Here is a 20,489-nt window from a genome sequence, read left to right as displayed (position 1 = left end):
ACAGAAAAAGTTTGAAAAATATATTGTAATTACAATTAATATGTTCTGAGGCAATACGCCTAGTAAAAATTTTATTTCTATGTACGTTGATTCAACAAAATATGAAGGAAGTCAAATTTCACAATAGAAGAAGGATGAAAGACCATGCAGAACTAATCCAAATCCTAAAAATTTCATCTATCTTGAATCAAATAGAAAGACAAAGCCAACACAAAAAGAAAGAGTTCATAAAAATGTTGAATTTAATATACGTTAACTCAAAAAAGACTACACACTTCGTTATGAGTGGGAAATTGATTTCCGAGACTAAATTGTAAACTAGTTAAACTCATCTTTAACAGAAAAAGTTTGAAAAATGTATTGTAATTACAATTAATATGTTCTAAGGCAATACGTCTAGTAAAAATTGCATTTCTATGTACGTTGATTCAAGAAAATTTGAAGGAAGTCAGATTTCACAATAGAAGAATGATGAAAGACCATGCAGAACTAATCAAAATCCTAACAAATTTCATCTATCTTGAATCAAATAGAAAGACAAAGCCAACACAAAAAGAAAGAGTTCATAAATATTTTGAATTTTACATCTGTTAACTCAAAAAATTCTACACATTTCGTTATAAGTCGGAAATTGATTTCTGAGACTAGATTGTAAACTAGATAAACTCATCTTTAACAGAAAAAGTTTGAAAAATGTATTGTAATTACAATTACTATGTTCTCAGGCAATACGTCTAGTAAAAATTGCATTTCTATGTACGTTGATTCAAGAAAATATGAATGAAGTCAAATTTCACAATAGAAGAAGGATGAAAGACCATGCAGAAATAATCCAAATCCTGACAAATTTCATCTATTTTGAATAAAATAGAAAGACAAAGCCAACACAAAAAGAAAGAGTTCATAAAAATGTTGAATTTTATATACGTTAACTCAAAAAAGTCTACACACTTCGTTATAAGTCGGAAATTGATTTTTGAGACTAAATTGTAAACTAGATAGACTCATCTTTAACAGAAAAAGTTTGAAAAATATATTGTAATTACAATTATTATGTTCTGAGGCAATACGCCTAGTAAAATTTTTATTTCTATGTACGTTGATTCAAGAAAATATGAAGGAAGTCAAATTTCACAATAGAAGAAGGATGAAAGACCATGCAGAACTAATCCAAATCCTAAAAATTTCATCTATCTTGAATCAAATAGAAAGACAAAGCCAACACAAAAAGAAAAAGTTCATAAAAATGTTGAATTTAATATACGTTAACTCAAAAAAGACTACACACTTCGTTATGAGTGGGAAATTGATTTCTGAGACTAAATTGTAAACTGGTTAAACTCATCTTTAACAGAAAAAGTTTGAAAAATGTATTGTAATTACAATTAATATGTTCTAAGGCAATACGTCTAGTAAAAATTGCATTTCTATGTACGTTGATTCAAGAAAATATGAAGGAAGTCAGATTTCACAATAGAAGAATGATGAAAGACCATGCAGAACTAATCAAAATCCTGACAAATTTCATCTATCTTGAATCAAATAAAAAGACAAAGCCAACACAAAAAGAAAGAGTTCATAAAAATTTTGAATTTTACATCCATTAACTCAAAAAAGTCTACACATTTCGTTATAAGTCGGAAATTGATTTCTGAGAATAAATTGTAAACTAGATAAACTCATCTTTAACAGAAAAAGTTCGAAAAATGTATAGTAATTACAATTAATATGTTCTAAGGCAATACGTCAAGTAAAAATTGCATTTCTATGTACGTTGATTCAAGAAAATATGAAGGAAGTCAAATTTCACAATATATGAAGGATGAAAAACCATGCAGAACTAATCCAAATCCTAACAAATTTCATCTATCTTGAATCAAATAGAAAGACAAAGCCAACACAAAAAGAAAGAGTTCATAAAAATGTTGAATTTTATATACGTTAACTCAAAAAAGTCTACACACTTCGTTATAAGTCGGAAATTGATTTCTGAGACTAAATTGTAAACTAGATAGACTCATCTTTAACAGAAAAAGTTTGAAAAATATATTGTAATTACAATTAATATGTTCTGAGGCAATACGCCTAGTAAAAATTTTATTTCTATGTACGTTGATTCAACAAAATATGAAGGAAGTCAAATTTCACAATAGAAGAAGGATGAAAGACCATGCAGAACTAATCCAAATCCTAAAAATTTCATCTATCTTGAATCAAATAGAAAGACAAAGCCAACACAAAAAGAAAGAGTTCATAAAAATGTTGAATTTAATATACGTTAACTCAAAAAAGACTACACACTTCGTTATGAGTGGGAAATTGATTTCCGAGACTAAATTGTAAACTAGTTAAACTGATCTTTAACAGAAAAAGTTTGAAAAATGTATTGTAATTACAATTAATATGTTCTAAGGCAATACGTCTAGTAAAAATTGCATTTCTATGTACGTTGATTCAAGAAAATTTGAAGGAATTCAGATTTCACAATAGAAGAATGATGAAAGACCATGCAGAACTAATCAAAATCCTAACAAATTTCATCTATCTTGAATCAAATAGAAAGACAAAGCCAACACAAAAAGAAAGAGTTCATAAATATTTTGAATTTTACATCTGTTAACTCAAAAAAGTCTACACATTTCGTTATAAGTCGGAAATTGATTTCTGAGACTAGATTGTAAACTAGATAAACTCATCTTTAACAGAAAAAGTTTGAAAAATGTATTGTAATTACAATTACTATGTTCTCAGGCAATACGTCTAGTAAAAATTGCATTTCTATGTACGTTGATTCAAGAAAATATGAATGAAGTCAAATTTCACAGTAGAAGAAGGATGAAAGACCATGCAGAAATAATCCAAATCCTGACAAATTTCATCTATTTTGAATAAAATAGAAAGACAAAGCCAACACAAAAAGAAAGAGTTCATAAAAATGTTGAATTTTATATACGTTAACTCAAAAAAGTCTACACACTTCGTTATAAGTCGGAAATTGATTTCTGAGACTAAATTGTAAACTAGATAGACTCATCTTTAACAGAAAAAGTTTGAAAAATATATTGTAATTACAATTAATATGTTCTAAGGCAATACGTCTAGTAAAAATTGCATTTCTATGTACGTTGATTCAAGAAAATATGAAGGAAGTCAGATTTCACAATAGAAGAATGATGAAAGACCATGCAGAACTAATCAAAATCCTAACAAATTTCATCTATCTTGAATCAAATAGAAAGAAAAAGCCAACACAAAATGAAAGAGTTCATAAAAATATTGAATTTTATATAAGTTAACTCAAAAAAGTCTACACATTTCGTTATAAGTCAGGAAATTTATTTCTGAGACTAAATTGTAAACTAGATAAACTCATCTTTAAGAGAAAAAGTTTGAAAATGTATTGTAATTACAATTAATATGTTCTAATGCAATACGTCTAGTAAAAACTGCATTTCTATGTACGTTGATTCAAGAAAATATGAAGGAAGTCAAATTTCACAATAGAAGAAGGATGAAAGACCATGCGGAACTAATCCAAATCCTAACAATTTCCATCTATTTTTAATCAAATAGAAAGACAAAGCCAACACAAAAAGAAAGAGTTCATAAATTTTTTGAATTTACATACGTTAACTCAAAAAAGTCTACACATTTCGTTATAAGTCGGAAATTGATTTCTGAGACTAAATTGTAAACTAGATAAACTCATCTTTAACAGAAAAAGTTTGAAAAATGTATTGTAATTACAATTAATATGTAATATGCCTAGTAAAAATTGCATTTCTATGAACGTTGATTCAAGAAAATATGAATGAAGTCAAATTTCACAATAGGAGAAGGATGAAAGACCATGCAGAAATAATACAAATCCTAACAAATTTCATCTATTTTGAATCAAATAGAAAGACAAAGCCGACAAAAAAAGAAAGAGTTCATAAAAATATTGAATTTTACATAAGTTAACTCAAAAAACTCTACACATTTCGTTATAAGTCGAGAAATTTATTTCTGAGACTAAATTGCAAACTAGATAAACTCATCTTTAATAGAAAAAGTTTGAAAATGTATTTTAATTACAATTAATATGTTCTAAGCCAATACGTCAAGTAAAAATTGCATTTCTATGTACGTTGATTCAAGAAAATATGAAGGAAGTCAGATTTCACAATAGAAGAAGGATGAAAGACCAAGCAGAACTAATCAAAATCCTAACAAATTTCATCTATCTTGAATCAAATAGAAAGACAAAGCCAACACAAAAAGAAAGAGTTCATAAAAATTTTGAATTTTACATCCGTTAACTCAAAAAAGTTTACACACTTCGTTATAAGTCGGAAATTGATTTCTGAGACTAGATTGTAAACTAGTTAAACTCATCTTTAACAGAAAAAGTTTGAAAAATGTATTGTAATTACAATTAATATGTTCTAAGGCAATACGTCTCGTAAAAATTGCCTTTCTATGTACGTTGATTCAAGAAAATATGAAGGAAGTCAGATTTCACAATAGAAGAAGGATGAAAGACCATGCAGAACTAATCAAAATCCTAACAAATTTCATCTATCTTGAATCAAATAGAAAGACAAAGCCAACACAAAAAGAAAGAGTTCATAAAAATTTTGAATTTTACATCCGTTAACTCAAAAAAGTCTACACACTTCGTTATAAGTGGGAAATTGATTTCTGAGACTAAATTGTAAACTAGTTAAACTCATCTTTAACAGAAAAAGTTTGAAAAATGTATTGTAATTACAATTAATATGTTCTAAGGCAATACGTCTAGTAAAAATTGCCTTTCTATGTACGTTGATTCAAGAAAATATGAAGGAAGTCAGATTTCACAATAGAAGAAGGATGAAAGACCATGCAGAACTAATCAAAATCCTAACAAATTTCATCTATCTTGAATCAAATAGAAAGAAAAATCCAACACAAAAAGAAAGAGTTCATAAAAATTTTGAATTTTACATCCGTTAACTCAAAAAAGTCTACACATTTCGTTATAAGTCGGAAATTGATTTCTGAGACTAAATTGTAAACTAGATAAACTCATCTTTAACAGAAAAAGTTTGAAAAATGTATTGTAAATACAATTAATATGTTTTCCGGCAATACGTCCAGTAAAAATTGCATTTCTATGTACGTTGATTCAAGAAAATATGAATGAAGTCAAATTTCACAATAGAAGAAGGATGAAAGACCATGCAGAAATAATCCAAATCCTAACAAATTTCATCTATTTTGAATCAAATAGAAAGACAAAGCCAACACAAAAAGAAAGAGTTCATATAAATATGGAATTTTATATACGTTAACTCAAAAAAGTATAAACATTTCGTTATAAGTCGGGAAATTTATTTCTGAGATTAAATTGCAAACTAGATAAACTCATCTTTAATAGAAAAAGTTTGAAAATGTATTGTAATTACAATTAATATGTTCTAAGGCAATACGTCAAGTAAAAATTGCATTTCTATGTACGTTGATTCAAGAAAATATGAAGGAAGTCAAATTTCACAATAGAAGAAGGATGAAAGACCATGCAGAACTAATCAAAATCCTAACAAATTTCATCTATCTTGAATCAAATAGAAAGACAAAGCCAACACAAAAAGAAAGAGTTCATAAAAATTTTGAATTTTACATCCGCTAACTCAAAAAAGTCTACACACTTCGTTATAAGTGGGAAATTGATTTCTAAGACTAAATTGTAAACTAGTTAAACTCATCTTTAACAGAAAATATTGAAAAATGTATTGTAATTACAATTAATATGTTCTAAGGCAATACGTCTAGTAAAAATTGCCTTTCTATGTACGTTGATTCAAGAAAATATGAAGGAAGTCAGATTTCACAATAGAAAAAGGATGAAAGACCATGCAGAAAAAAATCAAAATCCTAACAAATTTCATATATCTTGAATCAAATAGAAAGACAAAGCCAACACCAAAAGAAAGAGTTCATAAAAATGTTGAATTTAATATCCGTTAACTCAAAAAAGTCTACACACTTCGTTATAAGTGGGAAATTGATTTCTGAGACTAATTTGTAAACTAGTTAAACTCATCTTTAACAGAAAAAGTTTGAAAAATGTATTGTAATTACAATTAATATGTTCTAAGGCAATACGTCAAGTAAAAATTGCATTTCTATGTATGTTGATTCAAGAAAATATGAAGGAAGTCAAATTTCACAATAGAAGAAGGATGAAAGACCATGCAGAACTAATCCAAATCCTAACAAATTTCATCTATATTTAATCAAATAGAAAGACAAAGCCAACACAAAAAGAAAGAGTTCATAAAAATGTTGAATTTAATATACGTTAACTCAAAAAAGTCTACACATTTCGTTATAAGTGGGAAATTGATTTCTGAGACTAAATTGTAAACTAGTTAAACTCATCTTTAACAGAAAAAGTTTGAAAAATGTATTGTAATTACAATTAATATGTTCTAAGGCAATACGTCTAGTAAAAATTGCATTTCTATGTACGTTGATTCAAGAAAATATGAAGGAAGTCAGATTTCACAATAGAAGAAGGATGAAAGACCATGCAGAACTAATCAAAATCCTAACAAATTTCATCTATCTTGAATCAAATAGAAAGACAAAGCCAACACAAAAAGAAAGAGTTCATAAAAATTTTGAATTTTACATCCGTTAACTCAAAAAAGTCTACACATTTCGTTATAAGTCGGAAATTGATTTCTGAGACTAAATTGTAAACTAGATAAACTCATCTTTAACAGAAAAAGTTTGAAAAATGTATTGTAATTACAATTATTATGTTCTCAGGCAATACGTCTAGTAAAAATTGCATTTCTATGTACGTTGATTCAAGAAAATATGAATGAAGTCAAATTTCACAATAGAAGAAGGATGAAAGACCATGCAGAAATAATCCAAATCCTGACAAATTTCATCTATTTTGAATCAAATAGAAAGACAAAGCCAACACAAAAAGAAAGAGTTCATAAAAATATTGAATTTTATATAAGTTAACTCAAAAAAGTCTACACATTTCGTTATAAGTCAGGAAATTTATTTCTGAGACTAAATTGCAAACTAGATAAACTCATCTTTAAGAGAAAAAGTTTGAAAATGTATTGTAATTACAATTAATATGTTCTAATGCAATACGTCTAGTAAAAACTGCATTTCTATGTACGTTGATTCAAGAAAATATGAAGGAAGTCAAATTTCACAATAGAAGAAGGATGAAAGACCATGCGGAACTAATCCAAATCCTAACAATTTCAATCTATTTTTAATCAAATAGAAAGACAAAGCCAACACAAAAAGAAAGAGTTCATAAATTTTTTGAATTTACATACGTTAACTCAAAAAAGTCTACACATTTCGTTATAAGTCGGAAAATTATTTCTGAGACTAAATTGTAAACTAGATAAACTCATCTTTAACAGAAAAAATTTGAAAAATGTATTGTAATTACGATTAATATGTTCTCAGGCAATACGTCTAGTAAAAATTGCATTTCTATGTACGTTGATTCAAGAAAATATGAAGGAAGTCAGATTTCACAATAGAAGAAGGATGAAAGACCATGCAGAACTAATCAAAATCCTAACAAATTTCATCTATCTTGAATCAAATAGAAAGACAAAGCCAACACAAAAAGAAAGAGTTCATAAAAATTTTGAATTTTACATCCGTTAACTCAAAAAAGTCTACACATTTCGTTATAAGTCGGAAATTGATTTCTGAGACTAATTTGTAAACTAGATAAACTCATCTTTAACAGAAAAAGTTCAAAAAATGTATTGTAATTACAATTAATATGTTCTGAGGCAATATGTCAAGTAAAAATTGCATTTCTATGTACGTTGATTCAAGAAAATATGAAGGAAGTCAAATTTCACAATATAAGAAGGATGAAAGACCATGCAGAACTAATCAAAATCCTAACAAATTTCATCTATCTTGAATCAAATAGAAAGACAAAGCCAACACAAAAAGAAAGAGTTCATAAAAATGTTGAATTTTATATACGTTAACTCAAAAAAGTCTACACACTTCGTTATAAGTCGGAAATTGATTTCTGAGACTAAATTGTAAACTAGATAGACTCATCTTTAACAGAAAAAGTTTTAAAAATGTATTGTAATTACAATACGTCAAGTAAAAATTGCATTTCTATGTACGTTGATTCAAGAAAATATGAAGGAAGTCAGATTTCACAATAGAAGAAGGATGAAAGACCATGCATACCTAATCAAAATCCTAACAAATTTCATCTATCTTGAATCAAATAGAAAGACAAAGCCAACACAAAAAGAAAGAGTTCATAAATATTTTGAATTTTACATCTGTTAACTCAAAAAAGTCTACACATTTCGTTATAAGTCGGAAATTGATTTCAAAGACTAAATTGTAAACTAGATAAACTCATCTTTAACAGAAAAAGTTTGAAAAATGTATTGTAATTACAATTAATATGTTCTCAGGCAATACTTCTAGTAAAAATTGCATTTCTATGTACGTTGATTCAAGAAAATATGAAGGAAGTCAGATTTCACAATAGAAGAAGGATGAAAGACCATGCAGAACTAATCAAATTCCTAACAAATTTCATCTATCTTGAATCAAATAGAAAGACAAAGCCAACATAAAAAGAAAGAGTTCATAAAAAAATTGAATTTTACATCCGTTAACTCAAAAAAGTCTACACATTTCGTTATAAGTCGGAAATTGATTTCTGAGACTAATTTGTAAACTAGATAAACTCATCTTTAACAGAAAAAGTTCGAAAAATGTATTGTAATTACAATTAATATGTTCTGAGGCAATACGTCAAGTAAAAATTGCATTTCTATGTACGTTGATTCAAGAAAATATGAAGGAACTCAAATTTCACAATATAAGAAGGATGAAAGACCATGCAGAACTAATCAAAATCCTAACAAATTTCATCTATCTTGAATCAAATAGAAAGACAAAGCCAACACAAAAAGAAAGAGTTCATAAAAATGTTGAATTTTATATACGTTAACTCAAAAAAGTCTACACACTTCGTTATAAGTCGGAAATTGATTTCTGAGACTAAATTGTAAACTAGATAGACTCATCTTTAACAGAAAAAGTTTGAAAAATATATTGTAATTACAATTAATATGTTCTGAGGCAATACGCCTAGTAAAAATTTTATTTCTATGTACGTTGATTCAACAAAATATGAAGGAAGTCAAATATCACAATAGAAAAAGGATGAAAGACCATGCAGAACTAATCCAAATCCTAACAAATTTCATCTATCTTGGATCAAATAGAAAGACAAAGCCAACACAAAAAGAAAGAGTTCATAAAAATGTTGAATTTAATATACGTTAACTCAAAAAAGACTACACACTTCGTTATGAGTGGGAAATTGATTTCTGAGACTAAATTGTAAACTAGTTAAACTCATCTTTAACAGAAAAAGTTTTAAAAATGTATTCTAATTACAATTAATATGTTCTAAGGCAATACGTCAAGTAAAAATTGCATTTCTATCTACGTTGATTCAAGAAAATATGAAGGAAGTCAGATTTCACAATAGAAGAAGGATGAAAGACCATGCAGACCTAATCAAAATCCTAACAAATTTCATCTATCTTGAATCAAATAGAAAGACAAAGCCAACACAAAAAGAAAGAGTTCATAAATATTTTGAATTTTACATCTGTTAACTCAAAAAAGTCTACACATTTCGTTATAAGTCGGAAATTGATTTCAAAGACTAAATTGTAAACTAGATAAACTCATCTTTAACAGAAAAAGTTTGAAAAATGTATTGTAATTACAATTATTATGTTCTCAGGCAATACGTCTAGTAAAAATTGCATTTCTATGTACGTTGATTCAAGAAAATATGAATGAAGTCAAATTTCACAATAGAAGAAGGATGAAAGACCATGCAGAAATAATCCAAATCCTGACAAATTTCATCTATTTTGAATCAAATAGAAAGACAAAGCCAACACAAAAAGAAAGAGTTCATAAAAATATTGAATTTTATATAAGTTAACTCAAAAAAGTCTACACATTTCGTTATAAGTCAGGAAATTTATTTCTGAGACTAAATTGCAAACTCGATAAACTCATCTTTAAGAGAAAAAGTTTGAAAATGTATTGTAATTACAATTAATATGTTCTAATGCAATACGTCTAGTAAAAATTGCATTTCTATGTACGTTGATTCAAGAAAATATGAAGGAAGTCAAATTTCACAATAGAAGAAGGATGAAAGACCATGCGGAACTAATCCAAATCCTAACAATTTCCATCTATTTTTATTCAAATACAAAGACAAAGCCAACACAAAAAGAAAGAGTTCATAAATTTTTTGAATTTACATACGTTAACTCAAAAAAGTCTACACATTTCGTTATAAGTCGGAAATTGATTTCTGAGACTAAATTGTAAACTAGATAAACTCATCTTTAACTGGAAAAAGTTTGAAAAATGTATTGTAATTACAATTAATATGTTCTCAGGCAATACGTCTAGTAAAAATTGCATTTCTATGTACGTTGATTCAAGAAAATATGAATGAAGTCAAATTTCACAATAGAAGAAGGATGAAAGACCATGCAGAAATAATCCAAATCCTAACAAATTTCATCTATTTTGAATCAAATAGAAAGACAAAGCCAACAAAAAAAGAAAGAGTTCATAAAAATATTGAATTTTACATAAGTTAACTCAAAAAACTCTACACATTTCGTTATAAGTCGGGAAATTTATTTCTGAGACTAAATTGCAAACTAGATAAACTCATCATTAATAGAAAAAGTTTGAAAATGTATTGTAATTACAATTAATATGTTCTAAGCCAATACGTCAAGTAAAAATTGCATTTCTATGTATGTTGATTCAAGAAAATATGAAGGAAGTCAGATTTCACAATAGAAGAAGGATGAAAGACCATGCAGAACTAATCAAAATCCTAACAAATTTCATCTATCTTGAATCAAATAGAAAGACAAAGCCAACACAAAAAGAAAGAGTTCATAAAAATTTTGAATTTTACATCCGTTAACTCAAAAAAGTCTACACACTTCGTTATAAGTGGGAAATTGATTTCTGAGACTAAATTGTAAACTAGTTAAACTCATCTTTAACAGAAAAAGTTTGAAAAATGTATTGTATTTACAATTAATATGTTCTAAGGCAATACGTCTATTAAAAATTGCATTTCTCTGTACGTTGATTCAAGAAAATATGAAGGAAGTCTGATTTCATAATAGAAGAAGGATGAAAGACCATGCAGAACTAATCAAAATCCCAACAAATTTCATCTATCTTGAATCAAATAGAAAGACAAAGCCAACATAAAAAGAAAGAGTTCATAAAATTTTTGAATTTTACATCCGTTAACTCAAAAAAGTCTATACATTTCGTTATAAGTCGGAAATTGATTTCTGAGACTAAATTGTAAACTAGATAAACTCATCTTTAACAGAAAAAGTTTGAAAAATGTATTGTAATTACAATTAATATGTTCTCAGGCAATACGTCTAGTAAAAATTGCATTTCTATGTACGTTGATTCAAGAAAATATGAATGAAGTCAACTTTCACAATAGAAGAAGGATGAAAGACCATGCAGAAATAATCCAAATCCTAACAAATTTCATCTATTTTGAATCAAATAGAAAGACAAAGCCAACACAAAAAGAAAGAGTTCATAAAAATATTGAATTTTATATAAGTTAACTCAATAAAGTCTACACATTTCGTTATAAGTCGGGAAATTTATTTCTGAGATTAAATTGCAAACTAGATAAACTCATCTTTAATAGAAAAAGTTTGAAAATGTATTGTAATTACAATTATATGTTCTAAGGAAATACGTCAAGTAAATATTGCATTTCTATGTACGTTGATTCAAGAAAATATGAAGGAAGTCAAATTTCACAATAGAAGAAGGATGAAAGACCATGCAGAACTAATCCAAATCCTAACAAATTTCATCTATCTTGAATCAAATAGAAAGACAAAGCCAACACAAAAAGAAAGAGTTCATAAAAATGTTGAATTTTATATACGTTAACTCAAAAAAGTCTACACACTTCGTTATAAGTCGGAAATTGATTTCTGAGACTAAATTGTAAACTAGATAGACTCATCTTTAACAGAAAAAGTTTGAAAAATATATTGTAATTACAATTAATATGTTCTGAGGCAATACGCCTAGTAAAAATTTTATTTCTATGTACGTTGATTCAACAAAATATGAAGGAAGTCAAATATCACAATAGAAGAAGGATGAAAGACCATGCAGAACTAATCCAAATCCTAACAAATTTCATCTATCTTGAATCAAATAGAAAGACAAAGCCAACACAAAAAGAAAGAGTTCATAAAAATGTTGAATTTAATATACGTTAACTCAAAAAAGTCTACACACTTCGTTATAAGTGGGAAATTGATTTCTTAGACTAAATTGTAAACTAGTTAAACTCATCTTTAACAGAAAAAGTTTGAAAAATGTATTGTAATTACAATTAATATGTTCTAAGGCAATACGTCTAGTAAAAATTGCATTTCTATGTACGTTGATTCAAGAAAATATGAAGGAAGTCAAATTTCACAATAGAAGAAGGATGAAAGACCATGCAGAACTAATCCAAATACTAACAAATTTCATCTATCTTGAATCAAATAGAAAGACAAAGCCAACACAAAAAGAAAGAGTTCATAAAAATATTGAATTTTATATAAGTTAACTCAATGAAGTCTACACATTTCGTTATAAGTCGGGAAATTTATTTCTGAGATTAAATTGCAAACTAGATAAACTCATCTTTAATAGAAAAAGTTTGAAAATGTATTGTAATTACAATTAATATGTTCTAAGGCAATACGTCAAGTAAAAATTGCATTTCTATGTACGTTGATTCAAGAAAATATGAAGGAAGTCAAATTTCACAATAGAAGAAGGATGAAAGACCATGCAGAACTAATCCAAATCCTAACAAATTTCATCTATCTTGAATCAAATAGAAAGACAAAGCCAACACAAAAAGAAAGAGTTCATAAAAATGTTGAATTTAATATACGTTAACTCAAAAAAGTCTACACACTTCGTTATAAGTGGGAAATTGATTTCTGAGACTAAATTGTAAACTAGTTAAACTCATCTTTAACAGAAAAAGTTTGAAAAATGTATTGTAATTACAATTAATATGTTCTAAGGCAATACGTCTAGTAAAAATTGCATTTTTATGTACGTTGATTCAAGAAAATATGAAGGAAGTCAGATTTCACAATAGAAGAAGGATTAAAGACCATGCAGAACTAATCAAAATCCTAACAAATTTCATCTATCTTGAATCAAATAGAAAGACAAAGCCAACACAAAAAGAAAGAGTTCATAAAAATTTTGAATTTTAGATCCGTTAACTCGAAAAAGTCTACACATTTCGTTATAAGTCGGAAATTGATTTCTGAGACTAAATTGTAAACTAGATAAACTCATCTTTAACAGAAAAAGTTTGAAAAATGTATTGTAATTACAATTATTATGTTCTCAGGAAATACGTCTAGTAAAAATTGCATTTCTATGTACGTTGATTCAAGAAAATATGAATGAAGTCAACTTTCACAATAGAAGAAGGATGAAAGACCATGCAGAACTAAGCAAAATCCTAACAAATTTCATCTATCTTGAATCAAATATAAAGACAAAGCCAACACAAAAAGAAAGAGTTCATAAAAATTTTGAATTTTACATCCGTTAACTCAAAAAAGTCTACACATTTCGTTAGAAGTCGGGAAATTTATTTCTGAGACTAAATTGCAAACTAGATAAACTCATCTTTAATAGAAAAAGTTTGAAAATATATTGTAATTACAATTAATATGTTCTAAGGCAATACGTCAAGTAAAAATTGCATTTCTATGTACGTTGATTCAAGAAAATATGAAGGAAGTCAAATTTCACAATAGAAGAAGGATGAAAGACCATGCAGAACTAATCAAAATCCTAACAAATTTCATCTATCTTGAATCAAATAGAAAGACAAAGCCAACACAAAAAGAAAGAGTTCATAAAAATGTTGAATTTTATATACGTTAACTCAAGAAAGAGTTCACATTTCATTATAAGTCGGAAATTGATTTCTAAGACTAAATTGTAAACTAGTTAAACTCATCTTTAACAGAAAATATTGAAAAATGTATTGTAATTACAATTAATATGTTCTAAGGCAATACGTCTAGTAAAAATTGCCTTTCTATGTACGTTGATTCAAGAAAATATGAAGGAAGTCAGATTTCACAATAGAAAAAGGATGAAAGACCATGCAGAACTAATCAAAATCCTAACAAATTTCATATATCTTGAATCAAATAGAAAGACAAAGCCAACACCAAAAGAAAGAGTTCATAAAAATGTTGAATTTAATATCCGTTAACTCAAAAAAGTCTACACACTTCGTTATAAGTGGGAAATTGATTTCTGAGACTAAATTGTAAACTAGTTAAACTCATCTTTAACAGAAAAAGTTTGAAAAATGTATTGTAATTACAATTAATATGTTCTAAGGCAATACGTCAAGTAAAAATTGCATTTCTATGTATGTTGATTCAAGAAAATATGAAGGAAGTCAAATTTCACAATAGAAGAAGGATGAAAGACCATGCAGAACTAATCCAAATCCTAACAAATTTCATCTATATTTAATCAAATAGAAAGACAAAGCCAACACAAAAAGAAAGAGTTCATAAAAATGTTGAATTTAATATACGTTAACTCAAAAAAGTCTACACATTTCGTTATAAGTGGGAAATTGATTTCTGAGACTAAATTGTAAACTAGTTAAACTCATCTTTAACAGAAAAAGTTTGAAAATGTATTGTAATTACAATTAATATGTTCTAAGGCAATACGTCAAGTAAAAATTGCATTTCTATGTACGTTGATTCAAGAAAATATGAAGGAAGTCAAATTTCACAATAGAAGAAGGATGAAAGACCATGCAGAACTAATCAAAATCCTAACAAATTTCATCTATCTTGAATCAAATAGAAAGACAAAGCCAACACAAAAAGAAAGAGTTCATAAAAATTTTGAATTTTACATCCGTTAACTCAAAAAAGTCTACACATTTCGTTATAAGTCGGAAATTGATTTCTGAGACTAAATTGTAAACTAGATAAACTCATCTTTAACAGAAAAAGTTTGAAAAATGTATTGTAATTACAATTATTATGTTCTCAGGAAATACGTCTAGTAAATATTGCATTTCTATGTACGTTGATTCAAGAAAATATGAATGAAGTCAAATTTCACAATAGAAGAAGGATGAAAGACCATGCAGAAATAATCCAAATCCTAACAAATTTCATCTATTTTGAATCAAATAGAAAGACAAAGCCAACAAAAAAAGAAAGAGTTCATAAAAATATTGAATTTTACATAAGTTAACTCAAAAAACTCTACACATTTCGTTATAAGTCGGGAAATTTATTTCTGAGACTAAATTGCAAACTAGATAAACTCATCTTTAATAGAAAAAGTTTGAAAATGTATTGTAATTACAATTAATATGTTCTAAGCCAATACGTCAAGTAAAAATTGCATTTCTATGTACGTTGATTCAAGAAAATATGAAGGAAGTCAGATTTCACAATAGAAGAAGGATGAAAGACCAAGCAGAACTAATCAAAATCCTAACAAATTTCATCTATCTTGAATCAAATAGAAAGACAAAGCCAACACAAAAAGAAAGAGTTCATAAAAATTTTGAATTTTACATCCGTTAACTCAAAAAAGTTTACACACTTCGTTATAAGTCGGAAATTGATTTCTGAGACTAGATTGTAAACTAGTTAAACTCATCTTTAACAGAAAAAGTTTGAAAAATGTATTGTAATTACAATTAATATGTTCTAAGGCAATACGTCTCGTAAAAATTGCCTTTCTATGTACGTTGATTCAAGAAAATATGAAGGAAGTCAGATTTCACAATAGAAGAAGGATGAAAGACCATGCAGAACTAATCAAAATCCTAACAAATTTCATCTATCTTGAATCAAATAGAAAGACAAAGCCAACACAAAAAGAAAGAGTTCATAAAAATTTTGAATTTTACATCCGTTAACTCAAAAAAGTCTACACACTTCGTTATAAGTGGGAAATTGATTTCTAAGACTAAATTGTAAACTAGTTAAACTCATCTTTAACAGAAAAAGTTTGAAAAATGTATTGTAATTACAATTAATATGTTCTAAGGCAATACGTCTAGTAAAAATTGCCTTTCTATGTACGTTGATTCAAGAAAATATGAAGGAAGTCAGATTTCACAATAGAAGAAGGATGAAAGACCATGCAGAACTAATCAAAATCCTAACAAATTTCATCTATCTTGAATCAAATAGAAAGACAAAGCCAACACCAAAAGAAAGACTTCATAAAATTTTTGAATTTTACATCCGTTAACTCGAAAAAGTCTACACATTTCGTTATAAGTCGGAAATTGATTTCTGAAACTAAATTGTAAACTAGATAAACTCATCTTTAACAGAAAAAGTTTGAAAAATGTATTGTAATTACAATTATTATGTTCTCAGGCAATACGTCTAGTAAATATTGCATTTCTATGTACGTTGATTCAAGAAAATATGAATGAAGTCAAATTTCACAATAGAAGAAGGATGAAAACCATGCAGAAATAATCCAAATCCTAACAAATTTCTTCTATTTTGAATCAAATAGAAAGACAAAGCCAACACAAAAACAAAGAGTTCATAAAAATATTGAATTTTATATAAGTTAACTCAAAAAAGTCTACACATTTCGTTATAAGTCGGGAAATTTATTTCTGAGACTAAATTGCAAACTAGATAAACTCATATTTAATAGAAAAAGTTTGAAAATGTATTGTAATTACAATTAATATGTTCTAAGGCAATACGTCAAGTAAAAATTGCATTTCTATGTACGTTGATTAAAGAAAATATGAAGTCAGATTTCACAATAGAAGAAGGATGAAAGACCATGCAGAACTAATCAAAGTCCTAACAAATTTCATCTATCTTGAATCAAATAGAAAGACAAAGCCAACACAAAAAGAAAGAGTTCATAAAAATTTTGAATTTTACATCTGTTAACTCAAAAAAGTCTACACATTTCGTTATAAGTCGGAAATTGATTTCTGAGACTAAATTGTAAACTAGATAAACTCATCTTTAACAGAAAAGTTCGAAAAATGTATTGTAATTACAATTAATACGTTCTAAGGCAATACATAAAGTAAAAATTGCATTTCTATGTACGTTGATTCAAGAAAATATGAAGGAAGTCAGATTTCACAATAGAAGAAGGATGAAAGACCATGCAGAACTAATCAAAATCCTGACAAATTTCATCTATCTTGAATCAAATAAAAAGACAAAGCCAACACAAAAAGAAAGAGTTCATAAAAATTTTGAATTTTACATCCGTTAACTCAAAAAAGTCTACACATTTCGTTATAAGTCGGAAATTGATTTCTGAGACTAAATTGTAAACTAGATAAACTCATCTTTAACAGAAAAAGTTCGAAAAATGTGTTGTAATTACAATTAATATGTTCTAAGGCAATACGTCAAGTAAAAATTGCATTTCTATGTACGTTGATTCAAGAAAATATGAAGGAAGTCAAATTTCACAATATATGAAGGATGAAAGACCATGCAGAACTAATCCAAATCCTAACAAATTTCATCTATCTTGAATCAAATAGAAAGACAAAGCCAACACAAAAAGAAAGAGTTCATAAAAATGTTGAATTTTATATACGTTAACTCAAAAAAGTCTACACACTTCGTTATAAGTCGGAAATTGATTTCTGAGACTAAATTGTAAACTAGATAGACTCATCTTTAACAGAAAAAGTTTGAAAAATATATTGTAATTTCAATTAATATGTTCTGAGGCAATACGCCTAGTAAATTTTTTATTTCTATGTACGTTGATTCAACAAAATATGAAGGAAGTCAAATTTCACAATAGAAGAAGGATGAAAGACCATGCAAAACTAATCCAAATCCTAACAAATTTCATCTATCTTGAATCAAATAGAAACACAAAGCCAACACAAAAAGAAAGAGTTCATAAAAATATTGAATTTAATATACGTTAACTCAAAAAAGACTACACACTTCGTTATGAGTGGGAAATTGATTTCTGAGACTAAATTGTAAACTAGTTAAACTCATCTTTAACAGAAAAAGTTTGAAAAATGTATTGTAATTATAATTAATATGTTCTAAGGCAATACGTATAGTAAAAATTGCATTTCTATGTACGTTGATTCAAGAAAATATGAAGGAAGTCAGATTTCACAATAGAAGAAGGATGAAAGACCATGCAGAACTAATCAAAATCCTAACAAATTTCATCTATCTTGAATCAAATAGAAAGACAAAGCCAACACAAAAAGAAAGAGTTCATAAATATTTTGAATTTTACATCTGTTAACTCAAAAAAGTCTACACATTTCGTTATAAGTCGGAAATTGATTTCTGAGACTAAATTGTAAACTAGATAAACTCATCTTTAACAGAAAAAGTTTGAAAAATGTATTGTAATTACAATTATTATGTTCTCAGGCAATACGTCTAGTAAAAATTGCATTTCTATGTACGTTGATCAAATAGAAATTTGTTAGGATTTGGATATTAAATTTGTTAGGATCTAGTTTACAATTTATTCTCAGAAATCAATTTCCGACTTATAACGAAATGTGTAGATTTTTTTCAGTTAACGTATATTAAATTCAACATTTTTATGAACTCTTTCTTTTTGTGTTGGCTTTGTCTTTCTATTTGATTCAAGATAGATGAAATTTGTTAGGATTTGGATTAGTTCTGCATGGTCTTTCATCCTTCTTCTATTGTGAAATTGGACTTCCTTCATATTTTCTTGAATCAACTTACATAGAAATGCAATTTTTACTAGACGTATTGCCTTAGAACATATTAATTGTAATTACAATACATTTTTCAAAGTTTTTCTGTTAAAGATGAGTTTATCTAGTTTACAATTTAGTCTCAGAAATCAATTTCCGACTTATAACGAAATGTGTAGATTTTTTTCAGTTAACGTATATTAAATTCAACATTCTTATGAACTCTTTCTTTTTATGTTGTCTTTGTCTTTCTATTTGATTCAAGATAGATGAAATTTGTTAGGATTTGGATTAGTTCTGCATGGTCTTTCGTCCTTCTTCTACTGTGAAATTTGACTTCCTTCATATTTTCTTGAATCAACTTACATAGAAATGCAATTTTTACTAGACGTATTGCCTTAGAACATATTAATTGTAGTTACAATACATTTTTCAAACTTTTTCTGTTAAAGATGAGTTTATCTAGTTTACAATTTAGTCTCACAAATCAATTTCCGACTTATAACGAAGTGTGTACACTTTTTTCAGTTAACGTATATTAAATTCAACATTTTTATGAACTCTTTCTTTTTGTGTTGGCTTTGTCTTTCTATTTGATTCAAGATAGATGAAATTTGTTAGGATTTGGATTAGTTCTGCATGGTCTTTCATCCTTCTTCTATAGTGAAATTGGACTTCCTTCATATTTTCTTGAATCAACTTACATAGAAATGCAATTTTTACTAGACGTATTGCCTTTGAACATATTAATTGTAATTACAATACATTTTCAAACTTTTACTGTTAAAGATAAGTTTATCTAGTTTACAACTTCTTCTCAGAAATCAATTTCCGACTTATAAAGAAATGTGTAGACTTTTTTGAGTTTACGTATATAAAATTCAATATTCTTATGAACTCTTTCTTTTTATGTTGTCTTTGTCTTTCTATTTGATTCAAGATAGATGAAATTTGTTAGGATTTGGATTAGTTCTGCATGGTCTTTCGTCCTTCTTCTACTGTGAAATTTGACTTCCTTCATATTTTCTTGAATCAACTTACATAGAAATGCAATTTTTACTAGACGTATTGCCTTAGAACAAATTAATTGTAGTTACAATACATTTTTCAAACTTTTTCTGTTAAAGATGAGTTTATCTAGTTTAAAATTTAGTCTCACAAATCAATTTCCGACTTATAACGAAGTGTGTACACTTTTTTCAGTTAACGTATATTAAATTCAACATTTTTATGAACTCTTTCTTTTTGTGTTGGCTTTGTCTTTCTATTTGATTCAAGATAGATGAAATTCGTTAGGATTTGGATTAGTTCTTTATGGTCTTTCATCCTTCTTCTATTGTGAAATTGGACTTCCTTCATATTTTCTTGAATCAACTTACATAGAAATGCAATTTTTACTAGACGTATTGCCTTAGAACATATTAATTGTAATTACAATACATTTTTCAAAGTTTTTCTGTTAAAGATGAGTTTATCTAGTTTACAATTTAGTCTCAGAAATCAATTTCCGACTTATAACGAAATGTGTAGATTTTTTTCAGTTAACGTATATTAAATTCAACATTCTTATGAACTCTTTCTTTTTATGTTG

This window comes from Papaver somniferum, chromosome 1, assembly GCF_003573695.1.
Source record: "Papaver somniferum cultivar HN1 chromosome 1, ASM357369v1, whole genome shotgun sequence".
NCBI classification, from domain to species: Eukaryota; Viridiplantae; Streptophyta; class Magnoliopsida; order Ranunculales; family Papaveraceae; genus Papaver; species Papaver somniferum.
This window is presented reverse-complemented; position numbering follows the sequence as displayed.